Source organism: Emydura macquarii, unplaced genomic scaffold, assembly GCF_026122565.2.
Source record: "Emydura macquarii macquarii isolate MOO-44397 ecotype Brisbane River unplaced genomic scaffold, CSIRO-AGI_Emac_v2 contig_3390, whole genome shotgun sequence".
Classification (NCBI taxonomy): domain Eukaryota; kingdom Metazoa; phylum Chordata; order Testudines; family Chelidae; genus Emydura; species Emydura macquarii.
The window spans coordinates 518851-535016 of NW_027133527.1; the positions used below are offsets into that span (position 1 = coordinate 518851).

At 48.8% G+C, this 16166-nt stretch overlaps 1 long non-coding RNA gene across 1 annotated transcript; it reads right to left on the reverse strand.

Annotated features, from left to right (window-relative positions):
* Window positions 1-909: 909 nt before the first annotated feature.
* On the reverse strand, window positions 910-2467 carry LOC137144036 (uncharacterized). The gene is made up of 2 exons (XR_010917312.1): window positions 2256-2467; window positions 910-1451 (listed from the first exon to the last, which is right to left on the reverse strand). It is a non-coding gene; the product is annotated as an uncharacterized lncRNA (long non-coding RNA).
* Between the last annotated feature and the right edge of the window lie 13699 nt (window positions 2468-16166).

A 16166-nucleotide genomic window follows, 5' to 3' on the forward strand; every position in this document is an offset into this window, starting at 1 on the left:
CCTGTTTAAACTTTCCAGAGAATGTTCCCAAGGATCTGCATCGATCTAGACCAATGCTGTCCTGTTTATGCGTGCACCAAACATGAATCTGCTCCTTCCCAGCTCCTTGGTTTGTCCCCTTTGTAAGTTAAGTGCACTTAAAAGGAAACATATTTAAAAAGGAGCCCTCTGTTACGAACACCTTCAATTTGTGCATCTGCCATGATTTTTTAAATCTAGTTTACTTTTCTTCGGCTTGTGGCATTCACAGCTTCCAGCAACTTGGACTGTGAAAATACTGAAAACTGGTCAGTTTCATTTTTATTTCATGTCAGTTCTTTGACAATTTCACTTTCAGGCTCTATTGCATTATGTTACTAGGAGTTGCAAACACTGGAGGACATTGAAGGCTTTTGTTTGTAATCATCATTTTAAAGACTTTCCAATGGGTTTCATTTTAAATCTGAGGCCTAATATAATACATCTTTGGGAAATTAAATTTCTATTGGCTCTTCATTAGATTTCACAGGGACACAACTGTATGGGTCCCCATGCCTTAGCCTCGAGAGATAGTTGCTCTGAGCATCTAACTTTAACATACAGCCAAGGAGCTCACTAGGTAGTTGAGGCTCTGTGTGAATCCTGCAGTTCCATGCTACCACAACCTTTCAGAGTTGAAATCCATCTGACACACACAGACTGGAATTCACTGGAAAATAACGTCACCAGCCATCTGAGGGGAAAAGTGAGGGCTTATTTTATTTGACATCCTAGCTGATTTGAGTGCATGTATTTCAAATCACATTTATGCTACCTGGAGGGAAATTATTGACATTTAAAAAAAATTGGGTGGCTCCATCTCTTTGCAGAAGATCAAATTTTGAGTCTGTTTTTTTAAAATCTACATCCAAAAAATGCAGCAAACAGACAAACATTTTTGCTCATCTTTAATAATTCATTTAAAAAAAAAAATTATCCCCATGCCTCAACTTCTACGCAGAAAAGAAAATACCATTAAAAACCCACAAAGGCAAAGGGGTAAAAAAAACAACCATGTATCAAATATTGAAGGGGGCTATTTACTGGATGATTAGTGTTTTAAACAAAAATTGCAAAGCGCATTCAAACGGGGAAGGATCAATAAGAAAAAGGAGGGTCTACATTCACAAATGCAGACAATGTTCATGAAAACATGCTTTGATAAGGACCTGGGCAGCATTCAGCCCAGATGTTCATTTGTCAATGAAGAGAGGGAAGGGAGAGGTTTTAAATTAATCTTCACAACTAGAAAGGAGCTTGTAACACACACCATATGGGCACAAATATCCATTAAATCCCCCCCCACCAGAGCAGCTTGCTTGGTGTTCGACTGTGGCTGAGATGTTTACAGCCTAGTCAAGGGCTCCTTAATGCATCCTGAATTTCATCTCTTCCCCTCCATCCATCCCAGCTCTCTGGATCACAGCTTCGACCTTAAAAAAAATATTCCAGCCAAGAAAAAGAATTTTAAAAATGCCTACCCCGCTCTTATTCCACATGCATATTTTTTAAATGTGAACAAGACGAACTGTACAGTGCAATTCAACTTCTCCACCTCTAGTTACAAAATAATCTCCCAAACATTTTTATGGTAGTTCTTACAGACTGGTTTCTGGGAAGGGAGGCAGGTATCCTAATTGGCCCATGAGTGATTTTTTATTTTAAACCCTCCCAAAACTTTGTTGTGGGGAGGGGAGAAGGGCGTTTATTAAATGCAATCTACCCAAATTCATTCTGCTGACAGAGTTCTCTGCGGCAGGGCGTGCATTTACACGAACGGTGTGTGCTATTTCCCGGCCAAGCCCCAGCGCTGCAGAACGATCTGGTGTAAAATCGTTACACCGAGACCCCCGCCCTCCCCCCCAGAAAAATTTAAATAAAGTGTCAGGGTGGATGAGACCCAGAGACCCCCACGCCCATCAATAATGCATGAATCATTCTCCATGCAAGGGACAACGCAACACAGGAGCAACAAGAGGTTTGTCACACACACACACACACACACACACACACACAGATGGGAAAGAACTAAAAACAAGCCCCCCTCAACCCAACCCCAAGAGAGCAGCAAAATAAATGGGGGGGGGGGCTACACATGCAACAAACCCAACCGCACCTTTTTTTTTTGGGGGGGGGGGGGGATCTAGGAAAAACCCCAGGGGGAGCTCGGAAAAAAAAATGCAAAACAGCAGGGACTCCAGAGCCCCAAATTCAGCTTCGGCTGGATCCCCACCTACCCTGAATCAAAGATGCACGCACGCAGCCGCCAAGACAAGAGGAAAAGGCGCCGCTCCCCGGGAGCAAGGACACGGGCGAACGCCGCCGAGCTCCCCCTGCGCTGGGACGCGGCGCGGTCCCCCCCCCCGCCCGCTCTCACCCCACGTTCTCATTGCAACCCCGGGAGAGGGGCAGGGGCCCCCTTAGGAGACTGAACACCCCCCACCCCCCGGTCTATGGCGGAGCAGGCTCTGGCTGCAGAGATTAATGGGCAGAGAGTCAGGCACGACCAATGGCAAGAGATCTGCACAGAGAAAGTGGAGCCTGATTTTGGTGCGGAGGCTCCAGAGTTTGTCCCCTGGAAAAGCAGAGCACGCCCCGGCTCCGGCTCCGCCGCTTCCTGTTGCTTTTCTGCAGCCTCTGGCTCTGAGCGGAGAGGCAAGGCTGTGCATTGAAACCCAACGCCTCCTGCCGGGCTGTTGTAATCAAGTGCCTGACTCCCCTCGCTCCTGGCAGAGCCTTGCCAAAGCTCTTTGCTAAACCGTTCCCTCCGCCCTCTGTAAAGACCAGCGGAGCCACAGGTTACTTGGCTTGGCCTGGTTTTAAAGAGACACATGCAGGCCGGCTGCAGGAATCAGCAATCTCCTGGCTGCAGGCAAGTCTGGGTTTGAACCTTATCCTCTCATCTTGTTCCCTTTCTTCCTCCTTAATAGCAGCAGTGGAATTTCTTTTGTCTTTCACTCCCACTCTGGAACAGTCTAAAGTTGAGAGGGTTTCCCCCCCCCCCTTCTTTCACCCAGAGGAGGGGGAAAACCCCCCCCCACATTTTTGTACAAAACATTTTGCTGTTGCAAGTACCTATGGATCCCTTCATGTCTGCTTGATAAGAAACCAGTCAAAACAAGTTTTCTGCTCCAGTCAGCCCTGCAGGGACTCATGGAAAGCGGTCTGTTTTTCTTCTGCTGGGTACATCTATATCCTATACCAGGCAGGGAGTGGAAGGAATGCAGCACAATTCAACATCATATGTGAAACAGGAAAAAAAGAAACAGCTGACACGTTTGGGGTTCTAAACCCTGTTGTTGTAGCTGTGTCAGTCCCAGGATATCAGAGAGACAAGCCAAGTGAGGACCAAATTCTTCTAGTAAGAGACACAAGCATTGGAGCTTACACAGAGCTCTTCTTCAGGTCACATTTCGGGTTTGTTTGGGTTTTTGGGGGTGTTTTTTTTAAAAAAACAAAAACAAAAAGTGAGTGAATTCAGAGGGCTGGGAGAAGGAAGAAACTTGTAAAGAGCGTCCATCACCTCCATTTCCCGTGCAATCTCTGCTTTGAAAGAGCTCTCTTGGAACATAAGATGCACCCCAAAATATCTTTGGAGGCAACACATAATTGCAACAAGCCCTCTCCTAGTGAGCACCTGCGACAGACAGACAGACACCCTCTCGGCCAACACACCAAGGCCCTACCGAGCTAGTGACATGAGTCTCTACAGCTGGAGCCAATAAGCCAGGCTATCAAGATGGGAGCTGTAACAGTCCCATATTCTCTATGGGTTGGGTACACAGTGGGATCTATAACACACAGCGAGCAGTGAGTTGCACATGATTCTGTGAAGAACTGGCCTGTGTATATGTGCACCGCTACCCTCCACTGGGCAGATTTGGGACTGCCTGGCTGTGTGTCAAAGACCCCGCACTGCTAACAGCTAATGGAGATTCTCCTTTAGTTTAAATGGCTGAGGTCTGTGCTTTTGGAGAAAAGGATCTGGATTCTCTCTCTACTGTCGTGATGGCATTCCAAGCATATTGCCATGATGCACAGAGCAGTGCTATTACCATACCCCATTGGACAGATGGGGAACTGAGGCACTGCGTGACTTGCCCAACATCACACAGGAAGCCTGTTGCAGAGCATGGAATTGAAGCTGGGTTTTCCAAGCGCTAAGCTAGTGCTCTAACCACTGAACCATCCTGCCCCTCTTCCAAATGGCCTGAGCAACGAGGCTTCCTTTCCTTCCAGCGAATGCAGAACCACGCTGACTGCAGGCTGGCATCTCACTCTCACTGATCTCAGCCTCTCCGACACCCAAGGCAGGCAGTTACTTGTCACTGGACTTCAACCGGTTTTCTGGCAGTCAAGACCCGGATAACGGACCTACACCTCCGGCAGCAAGGACCTCTTCATGTCACAGTCATCGCATGGCACTGCTGCTGTCAGAGGGGCTCTCAACCTTCTCATAGTGGTATTTCATCGGCAGATCAACTCCATTCTTGTCCAGAGACTGATCTGCAGTTTCAGAATCATCAGCTATGAAAGATAAGGACGAGCAGGAACGCGGAGTGAACAAACTGGGCTGTGCCGGAGACACCCCAGATCTCCTACCTCCCAGAGCTGGGCGATGGTGAATCACTACATTCTCTTTGGGGAGGCACACTCCTCGCCAGCAGGCTGGAGGAAGATGATGAGACACGCTCCCCTCTTCCTAGCCAGGCGATGATGTAAACACGCGTTTGAACATGGGCATTCCCTTGCATTGGGGAATGGCTCACTATGGTCCTGATCTGATAAACTGCTCCACTCGGGTAGACCAGCAGAGAATCCCATTGACTTCAACAACGCTCCACAGGGGTCCACCTACACTGAGCTCATTACAGCCTTATGTTCATGGTAAATATCCCCATCACTCCCTCTCCAGATCAGCCAGGATCAGCTGGACTGAACAGGCAGAAAGAACTAGCACCACATGGAGACAGGAAGCAAGAAGAGTTTAGCTGGGCTGGTATGTCAGGGTTACAGATGCTATGATTTACCAGTGCATGTGGGGAAAGAAGAATGTTAAGGCCATAGCCCACGAAGTCAACAGGTTCAGGGGCTTGACAAGAGACGCCTGACAGATCTCAGGCAGCCTTGAGCACAGTGGATCTAACTTGGAGAAAATGGGAATGAGCAGTGACAATTGGGAACAGAGAGTTGAAAGGGGGGAGGAAAAATGAGAGGCAGCAGCAAGCACCATTAGCACAACAGACCTGGAGTTAGATTGTGGAGTTGTTGGGTTTTTTTTAAAAAACCGTGCTGCCTTCTGGAAGAATGAAGGATTATAAAATATTGAAAAGCTGTCTACAACGCCTGGCCGATCGATCAAGGAAGATGATCAAAGCGTGTGCTCGCTCCATGCTTTGGGTCTAGCCGGAGGAGTGGAAGGGAAGGGGGTTTTATACTTCCTCGGAGGAAGGGATCTCAGCTCTTTTGAAAATGAACATTAAACCAGATCCTCTCAATGTCATTCAAGCTTACAGGGTTTCACAAACCAAGTGGAAAGGCAGTCAGGGGATTGGAGCAGCAAAAGTAATAGAGTGGGGAGGATCTTAGAAGTAGTAAAAATGCCCCAGCAGGAACTTGATCTACCTCTGAAAAGGTGGGAATTTTTACCCACTGACCACATTCTTTAGTTCGGTTTGATGTTGCCCTTTCCCCTGTGGTCAGTGCCCTGATATTTTTGGGAACTGCCTCACTGGAACAATTTGTTCCCAAGAAGGAACAAAACAGCAAGAAAGCGAAGTGGGCTGCAGTAGATGCTGAGGGTTGCAACGTCAGAAGGGTAGGACATGAACTATTCATGGCTTGTTGGCTGCTTTTGAAGCAAGTCTTAAAGCCCTGGATATGTTGCTGGAATGTCTCCTGTATACGATCTTAACTGTTTATGCCAGTGTTAGCCCCGGAATGGCTGAGTTATTTGTAATGGGCAGAAGACCGGAGGCAAGGCATTTATGTAATTTCAAGCCGCAGTTATTGTTCTATTTTGTAGCATAAGTGGTCATTCTGCGCTTTGCTCCATTACAGACAACGTGTTTAGTTAAGTGTGTGGATTTAATGTGCACACATTCTTAGGCTATCTAGTGGAGAAGAGCTCTGAGCAGGCTTTCTGCTCTGCTAAAAACAAGGAGCTGCTGGAATGTTTTCTATTTGGTTTTTTTTCCTCCCCTGCTCTCCCCATCCCAGAGAGGAAGGGCTGGGAAAACTGAAGCAGCTCCTTAGCTGGTATAAATCAGCATCACTCCACCAAAATCGGTTTACACCACATGAGAATCTGGCCCAGTGGTGTAACTCCACTGAAGGCAGTGTGGTTACACCAGGGATTAATTTAGCCCAGTAGTTTTCAACCAGGTGGTCTGCGGACTCTCTCTAAGGGGTCTGCGAAAGGTTGTGGTTACTATAAACTGTGGTTTTTAGCCTGTGGTCTATGTCTAAGATTTCCAAAGAGGTCCGCGCCTCCCAATGAAATATTTTAGGGGTCTGCAAATGCAGAAAGGTTGAAAACCACTGCATTAGCCCAGGGCATGGAAGCAAGAGCACTGGGCATAGCTTCGAGTCAGCCATTTTACTGGATTCGCAATGATGACTAATTCTTGCCTGTCTAGAGTATCGGTCTATGGGCAAAGCTCCCATTGACTTCAATGAGCCGGGGTCTGGTCCTGGGTGGATGTCATATCACCTGTCTCCCACCACCCACAAACAGCCCCCTAATTAAAAGTAAATCATACTGCAACCATTCAAGCTGTAAGAGACAAAGATCCACCAAAAACACAAGCACGTTTTACTTGCTTTAACGGGTCACATAGGTTAAGTCCCACATTTTTAAAGGGGTATACAAAACCTATGGGAACAGAAGAGTTTCCAGGGTGTTCTGTGTTTAAGCTGAACAAGCTATGCACAGAGATTAAATACACAAACACAACAGCACTGTATCAGTGCTGGGGCAGGGATGCAAACATGGAGCCAAGGTCCAGATGTGGCCCATGGAGCCGTAGAAGAGCTCCCTTTCCCCTGCTCCTTGCTCCCCATAAGGGCAGGGCAAAGACAATAAGCTGTTATGGTTATGGGCATTTATTTCTGACTGACAGATGTACGTCACTATACCAGCCAATTAGGGATGCCCCTCAGGCGCCAACATCGCACTGGCAATAGGCCAGGAGCTCTGCCAAGTGTGCAGAGTGGCTGTTTGTGTGGCACTTCTGTCCTAGTGCACAGGAACCAGAGAATGAAATTGATTAGAACCATCAGTGAAACTAACCAGGCGGGACCTGTGTCCTGGTCTGAGCACAATACAGGCAGTAAACAAAGAGCATGCATGCATTCCCACAAGGAAATTGTCTGGAAGTCTGTTAGCAACATCGGTAAAGGTGTTTCTGCATAGACATAGATTCCTTGGCTCAGCAGTGTCCTTTTAACCTTGTATGTTTCTTTGAACATACAAGCTGCATGTTTCTTGCTTCATGGTAGCCGAGTTCTGAGAGCCTTTGGTGCAGAAAAGGATTCTTTCAAGGTCCTAACGCCCAGGTGCCTGATGCCAGAAATGACAAGCTACTTATGCGAGAAGTGACGCACTGTTTCCTTCCCTCACCCCAGCACCTGTCCCACATCACAAAGGAAGCAAGTGGGGACACAGACTTGGCCTAGGGCTTAGCACATTGGGATTGGAGCCTGCTAATGGCTGCTCCATTGTTTGTTCCAAAGGCGGAGGAGACGTCAGGACAGACAGTGGGTGGAAGAGGCAGGGTAGGTTGTGATAAGGTGCAGCCAGGTAGCATGACCCAGCAGAACCACCCTGACAAGCTATCGGGGGAGGTACCAGGCAGGTCTCCCCTGCACTAAGCCTCTCCTGCCATAGATATTTAAGGCTGACTAATCACCCTTCCTGTTGCAGGACAAAGCTGGATGTAGGAGAAACAGCCCAGCTTTTGAGACTCATACGAGTGGTCCCTATGACAGACACCAGGGCTCTCTGAAGACGTCTCCATGCTTCTAGGGCCTGTCCAAACTCGCACCAGCCAGCCTGATTCAAAATTTAGCTCCTAGGTTCTTCTCTCCCTAATGGAGCTAGCTCCAGCTAAGTCCAGCCACATTTCCTTATCAGGGAGTTCCTGGACAACTGCTGCGCAGAGGGGCAACCTCTTCAGAGTCTCTGCTGCAACCAAGGGTTTCAGTTATTGATGAGCCTGAACCAAAACCCAGGCCACAACTGAGCAGCTCAGGCCATATCATGCTCTTTATGCTATAGTCATAACCTATTCTTCGCTAACCAGGGCTGAGTCCAGCACCCCCTGAGGTCAATGGGAAAGGGGCTATTGGGACTTCAGAGGACTAATCCAAATGGAAACTCCAGGTGAACATTTTCAGCAGGTCCCTCCTGGTTCCAACAGGCAACTAAGTACAGAGCAATGGCTCTACTAGGTCAGTGATCCTTAGGGCTACTGACACACCACCAGAAGCCAACAAAAGGATTGTAATAAAGTCTACAGGAATTCCCACCAGGGAACGAGTCTGACAAGATCACCATGGTGCGGTGCTTTAAGATTTCCTTCCTCGAAGAGCAGAGGCTCGACAGAAAAGATTGGTGCTCCTGGAATGGCATTAAAAGGAGTTCCCACCTGGGGCACCACAATTAGGATTTAACCCCTGGGAGTCCCCTAATGAACACACCTGTAATTAACAGAACCAGCCACCTGGGATACCATTATTTCCAATAGCACGACTATTAGAGACTCATTTACCAGGCTTCATAGAGAAAAAAGAAACTTGATTCTTCAAGGGGAGCTGGAATAGACAGTTGCATGTGCTCTGAGTGCACATCAGACAAAGTATTTAACCTTTACAATTAATTGTAGTGTCCAAGCCCAGCCTGGCCAGTTTCATGCTGTCTTTCTAGAGCAGTGGTTCTTGATATTTTCAATACTGTTACGACAGAAACCATTTTTGGAACTTCCTCACCCTGCCACAATTTTGGGGCCCCATCCCCTCTAGCCGGACAGAAAAGGAGGGTGGTTATTGCTCCATCTGTCCCCTGGACCTGTTCTTGACTCTCCAGTGTAGAACCCATGTTCTAGACAATATGAGTCCGATCCTCAGCTGGTGTAAACCAGCTTCACTCCATTAACATCAATAGAGCTATGGCAATATACACCAAGTGAGGATCTGGCCATCAGAATGTGTGCGTTTGTGGGGGAGGTGCTTGAAATAATCTGTCCCATCATCATTCTCTTTGTGCTTAATTTCCTCCCTCCCCCCACATTTCCAAGGACATGCCACCATCCCACAATGACCTGGCAATGTATGGAGATGGCTTTGCAGCAGGGAAGCAGTGAGAAGATGACTCAATTAGATTCAGGTTTGGATCTCCAAGGTTAAGAGTGCTGAGATCCAGGTGTTGGTTCAGTGCATTGTAATGAGATCACCAGGGGTGGGGTTCCCCCTTCTACGGTGAATTTTAGGTCTGGATTTGGATTTTTACACCCAAAAGTTGAGGGGCATTTGAAATAAAACTTGAGATCCAAACTCAGATCTAGACCAAAAATAAGCCTTTTCCTGCTCAGGGTGGGACTGCCAACAACACAACTGTGAGTTAGAGGAGTTTCAGTGCTCAGGTGTTTTTGAAAATCTCACCCACAGTGTCTGTGATTCTGTGTCCCACTTAAAACCGATCTGCAAAGAATTGATCCAACATAATCCCCCACAGAAATGTCCTCTCCATGGTGTGGAGAAACCTCTCAGCTCATGGCCTCTCCCCATAGGACTGGAACAGTGCAGAAAACAGAGGAGAAATTAACATTTTGATTTTGCAAGAAGTTCCTAATTTGTACCTTGAAGGCTGGAAGCAGATATCTGAGTATAGTGTCGGATCAAGATCTCAGCGGGACACACTGAAGGGTGAAGGAGTTAGAACCGTCTGTCTGTCCTCTCTCTAAATACCTTGCAGCTCTCTGCAACAGACAGCCTCACAAAGATTAACAAATCTACCCTCCCCACGCCCCTGTGATATTCCCAACCCCACCGTGCAGGCAGGGAAGGGCAGCAGAGAGAGATCTATTTACCTAAGATCAAGCTTGACAGCATTTCTCTGTTTGTCTGTCTGAATGTAATGCCATAACTTTTGAACACTGCATCCGTTATCTTCCAGGCTGAAAGAAGAGAAATAATGTGGGAGGAAGAGGGGAGCACACAGAGCCCTCTGGCATGGGAGAGAAGAATGGAAGACATTGGGGCGGGGGGGGTACACAGAACCCCTGTCACGTGGGAAAGTGTGAGATGAAGAAGTTGCAGAGCATCCCTGAAATAGAGGGAGATGGGAGGGTGGCACCCAGGGTGCTTGTGGGGAAGAATGGAGGGTGGCAAGGAGCCCTCGGGGTGTGCAATGAGCTCAGCCTACTGAAAAAACAAAGTGTGTGAGCCCCTAGTGGTGCAGCCAAGAATTGAATTGAACCCCCATCCTCCTGAGTCCTAGTCCAGCGCATCACACAGAAACCACCCTCCCTCCTTGACCCAGCTGGTTAAAGCTGGGTTCTGTGCAGTTCCAGGGAGTGAACCCTGAACATGACGGCATCCGGTCAGCACTCATGGCAGTACCTCAGCCCCCAGCACAAACAGGCGTGTTTTATTTTAAGGCGTGAATTGTCTTTCTCTGTAAAAAATAAGGTCGTGCTGTTTGCAGAAGGCTCTCGCTTCGGGAAACACCTGGAGTTAGCACTTCCTCCCAGAGGGGCAGGGAAGTGTCCAGAGAACACCAGCCCAGATGCATGCTCTGGGGGAGGAGGAGCAAAGAGCTGATCATTCAAGTCCCTGCCTAGAGAAATGGAAATCACATGTTCTCTCGCAGTATCTACTACCTGCAATCTAATGCCACAGTTTAATGAAGCACCTTCACCACACATTCAGGCCTGCTGGAATCAGACACAGCTTTGAATTACCAAACATTTCTAGGACCCTTTCACTAGCAGTGTAAACCACACAGGGAGTCCGGGCCACTGAATCCTACTCTTCACTGCAGTCACACCACACAAATGCAACACCCCGAACAATCCACTACAACGAAAGATCCCTCCCGTGCAGTTCTACTCTGACAGAGGGCTCTGTTCAAGTGACATGGGCAGGTCCCAGGGTTATTATCTCTCAGTGATTGCCAGGCCAAATGGGCTGTTTATAGGTAAAAAGATGGGTTCCCCCCAAAAAACTGTTAGCTCTGTAAACTCTGGGCCATATCTAGCTTTCAATCAAGTCACTGGAAAGACTCCCACTGACTTCAATGAGAGTTGGATCATGCCCCATCTCCATATCTGAAGGTACGCCACCAGAGTATCTAAGAGCTGAATACAGACTGGGATCTGAAAGCCAAGCTGGGTTCTTTCCCTTCTGCACATCACCACTACTGAGATTGTGGCCTGGTCTACACCTCCACCTTAGGACTATCTAGCTGCCTTGCTCAGAGGTGGGAAGTAGTAAGTTGACCTGATCCTGGTGTAGACGTGGCTAGAAGAATCCTTCTGTTGACTTAGCTACCACTGCTCAGGGAGGTGGATTAACTACATCAATGGAAAACCCCCTTCTGATCAAGTAAGGAGCATCTACACTACGGCGCTACAGCTGCAGGGCTGTAGCTGTGCCGCTGTAGCAGAGACACATCCAAACATTTTGCAGGCCAAATTAAGGCCCGACGGCCACCCGGGCAATCCCATTGTCAAAAGGGCTGGACAGGTGTGGCGGGGTGGCGCTCAGTAAACCATTCTGGGGATGACATCCTGGTAGAAACAGAAGGTCGCACATCTCCCTCAGGCCAGGTCTACACTAAAAACTTTTGTCATGATAACAATGTTGTGAGTGTGACTTTTTGGTGGCAGATCTACACCATCAAAACCCCTAGTATAGATGCAGATCTACCGAGGAATCATGCTTTTGCTGGTGTAGTTTATTTTGCTCGCTAAAACAGCATAAGCTGCATCCAGCAAATGCACTCTTTGCTAGTCAAAGCTGTATATACACCAGGAGGGTTTGTTGGTATAGCTCAGCCAGTATAGCTAAACTGGCAAAGCTTTTCTAGTGTTGGCTTGGCAGGGTTAACCAAGAGAAGCACAAAGGACTTAGATAAACAAGAGGGACAGAGCTGCTGGGTTAGGAGGGGGTATTTTTGCAGTCTCTTTTCAAAGCAGAACGGCACTTTGTGGGTCCAATTTAAACCCACAACAGCACACAATACTCCCACAGCCTACCCCATTGAACCTTGACCTGGCCGCACTCATGACACTGCAACAAATCCATGCTCAAAGTCCAGCCCACCTAGGACCATGCTGCATGCCACGATCACTCGGAAATTCACACAAGAGGAGGGACAGAACTCAGGGCTGCCTGCTCTGAAAGCACAGCTCCCCACCTCTGAGCTAAAGGAGAATCTCCATGGCGGGCTATGACGCACTGCCAGGCGGTCTGAGAGAGCAGATGGACACGTGCATAGTAACTGGTACATTACATTACAGTCACTGGGGTGTGGCAAGTACAGACATCCAGTTTAGTGAAATTCCCTTACTTTCCTTGGACTGAGTCAGAGCATAAATACATCCCCTGAGGTTGGCAAACATGCTTGATACTCTCAGAATAGTCAGGTAGGGCCGGCCTAGTTGTAGGGCCATTTGAGGGAATGCTGTTTTCGTGTCAACCCTGAGCCTCTTGCTTCCCAGAGTAGGGACAGGTAGATTATGCCCCTTCTCCTATCACCACCCTCTATCACCACTAAGGGAAGAGGTCTGTGTCACTCAGCAGAAAGGCAGTCTCTGGAGGCTTCCTCACCCAGAAGGAAGGTGGCTGGGTCACGGAGACGTGAGTGGAAGCTCCTGATCCTGTGAGGAATGTGGAGACAATTGTGGGTGTGTGGGGAGAAGTGTTGTGCAAAGCCAGCATACTAGCACCGCGCACGTCTGGGGCTGCTGGGCTCTGGTGACCCGGGACCGTGTCTGTGGCTGAAACGTTGGCAGACGTCACCAAGGGAGCAAAGAGCAAAACCAGCGTGATGGGTCCACGGCACGGCGGGTCAGCGTGACAGCGGAGACCATGGCTGCCGCGAGGGGAACATCACTGTCCCCTTCCAGCCAGCGTGAGGATTACTGAACCCTGCTGCCATGAGGCAGGCATCTCGCCTAGCGAGTACCGGGGAGAGCTCTGCACCCGCCAGGCCTGGGCAAAAGCTGCTTTTTTCATTGCAGCCTCTGCAGGTATAGGTGGGCCCTGGCATTCTAGTCAGCTGCATGAATTTCCAGATAATTTCCAGACGGTTCTGACTGCAAGCCCTGGGTGAATGGGAGAAGTCAGGATACTCCCCAAGAGCCAGATGTCCCTCACCTATTCCAGAGGCTCTAGTGACATCTGCTGGACTCTTGCACCACAGGTACCGAACCCTCGTGCTCTAGCGTGAGGGCATAGTGGAGCTCAGCCACCTTGAAAATCCTGGAGAGAGACAGCGTAGAGGAGATTTTGGGTGTTCTGTCTAATGAACCTCTTCTGTGTTCTTTGGGTTTTCCCTCTGGAAACGAACCACCAAGCAGCAGTTTCTGGCCGTCGCACCAGAGGAGAGTGTATTCGTACACACACTCCCACCCTACAGGGCCTTCGGGGCTGTAAGCTAAGTTGGTGCTCCTGGTCTCCCTGGAAGGACAGCACGGCCCAGTTATTAACCCACGCCCAAACTTCACTGACTTGTGAATTCAGGAGCCATCACAGTGACCACTGCATTAGATGTCATCACCGAGCCTGTTAACCAAAAGACAGAGTCCCACTAAGCAAAGGCAGCAGCTCCAGTTTACTACACTGTAGACACAAGCTCAGCGTTTGGCCCTCCACCCCCACTCCCAGCCAACGCAGGATGGAAACATCCTCGGGCCAAACTAGTCCAGACCTCTTCAAGTGCCTAGTGCTGGAGCTGACTGAAGGAGTCAGGCTTGGGAGACCGCAGCCCCAGACAGCTTGAATAAATGACATGCCCTATTAATTGGCTAGCATTAGGAAACATAATCCTGGTTAGCAAAGGGGAATTGTGGCTAATCCATATGATCATTTGATATAGAGCATCTAGTGCCAGGGTAACAACGCACAACCTGCCTAGAGCACCCTTCACAAACATTAGTGCAATAAGGCTCACCATCCGTAGGAGATAGGTATTATTACAAAGCAGATACAGGGAGTTGGCCAAGGTCACCCAGTGCATCTGTAGCAGGGCGAGTAACACAACCCCAGTCCCATTCTCTAACCATTGGACACATGGTCACCAATACACACGACATATTCAGACACAGAGATCGTCGGCAAGGCACCCCCACAACAGAGTGTGTATCTCTTGGGGCAGTTTTAGTGAGCACATGTAGCCATTCAGGTACTGTCACAGGGTTCACTCACCGCCAATGGCACCTCCTGCTGGCCGTCCTGGGGATTCACTCAGCCAGCTTGCACTCTCCCTCTGGCAGGGTCTTCTCCCAACTTATCGTGCTCTGCAGCCCCGCTCTCTCCCAGATCTGCAGTCTCCTCTGCATGGCTTGGCCCTTCGGCCAGGTCCCTAAAGTCCCCCCCTTCGGGGGAATTCACGGTCTTTCCAGATTAGCTGTCCGGCTGACACCTCCAATGCCCTGTGCCAAAACCTACTGGCTGGTACAGGTACCTAGACCCATTACACCAGATTCAGCCCAGGGACTCTATACCAAGCAGCCACAGTCCCACCTCTCTGCTGCTGTTTCCCTGGCCTTCTCCCTACATACCTGGCTTCCCCACTCCCTGGGCTGGCCAGCTTCCAACTCCCTCCACTCAGGGAGTGACTACAGCCTTCCTCCCTGCAGCCTATCCCCACAGCAACCGCCCTACTCTGCAGCCAGCTACTTGGCTTTCTGCAGGCCCGCCTGTTCCTGCACAGGGGCGCCTCTTCCTCTAATTAGGGCTTTCTTCTCAGCAGTCACACTATTAGGTTAATTGGCCCATCTGATCTCCATTAACCCCCCTCCACTTCGGTGTGGGGTGGGCACTCCCTAAACCCTTCAGGGGCCCAGCTGTATAGCACCATGCTGCTCTTCTGAAGAACTCTGAATCTACAGGGAAACAAGGTGGCCATTTACCTTTCCACCAGCCCATGGACTTTCCCTTGGCTGTGTGGAGCCCTCCATCCTCCGGTCCATCACTTGTCTACACAGAGGGATCCTGGTAGGTCATCTAGTCCAGTCCCTGCACTGAGGCAGGGCTCAGTATTAGACCAGCCCTGACAGCTGTGTGTCTAACTTGTTCTTAAAAACCACCAATGATGGAGATTCCACAACCTCCCTAGATAATTTGTTCCAGTGCTTAGCAAGCCTGACAATCAGGAATTTTTCCCTAATGTTTAACTTGAATCTCCCTTGCTGCAATTTAAGCCCCTTGCTTCTTGTCCTCTCCTCAGTGGTTAAAGAAAACAATTTATCACCCTTCTCTTTATAACACCTTTTACAGACTTGAAGACTGTAATCGTGCCCCCCCTCAGTCTTCTCTTCTCCAAACTAAACAAACCCAAGGTTTTCAAGTTTTCCTCACAGGACAGGTTTTCAAGCCCTTTAATCATGTTTAGCAAAACAGCAAGAGTTCTGCGGCACCTTAAACACTAACACGTTTATTTGGGCATACGCTTTCGTGGGCAGAAACCCAATGCATCCGACCAAGTGGGTTTCTGCCCATGAAAGCTTATGCCCAATAAATGTGTTAGTCTTTAAGGTGACACAGGACTCTTGCTGTTTTGCTAAAAACAGACTAACACGGCTACCCCTTTGGAATTAATCATTTTTGTTGCTCTCCTCTGGACTTTCTTCAATTTGTCCACGTCTTTCCAAGATGATGGTGCCCAGAACCAGACACAGGACTCCAGCTGATTCCTTATCAGTGCTGAGCAGAGAGGAAGAATTACTTCTCGTGTCTTGCTTACAACGCTCCTGCAGATCCTATATCCCAGACCTATCTATCCAGTACAGATGTGTTTGTAAATAGACACCCCGTTCCTGTCCCAAGACCAGGGCTTTACTACAGGTCCAGCCCTCAGACTACAACCCTGTACGTTACAGCAACAAAAACATCTGCTTTCCCAATTGCAGATGCCTCAAAAT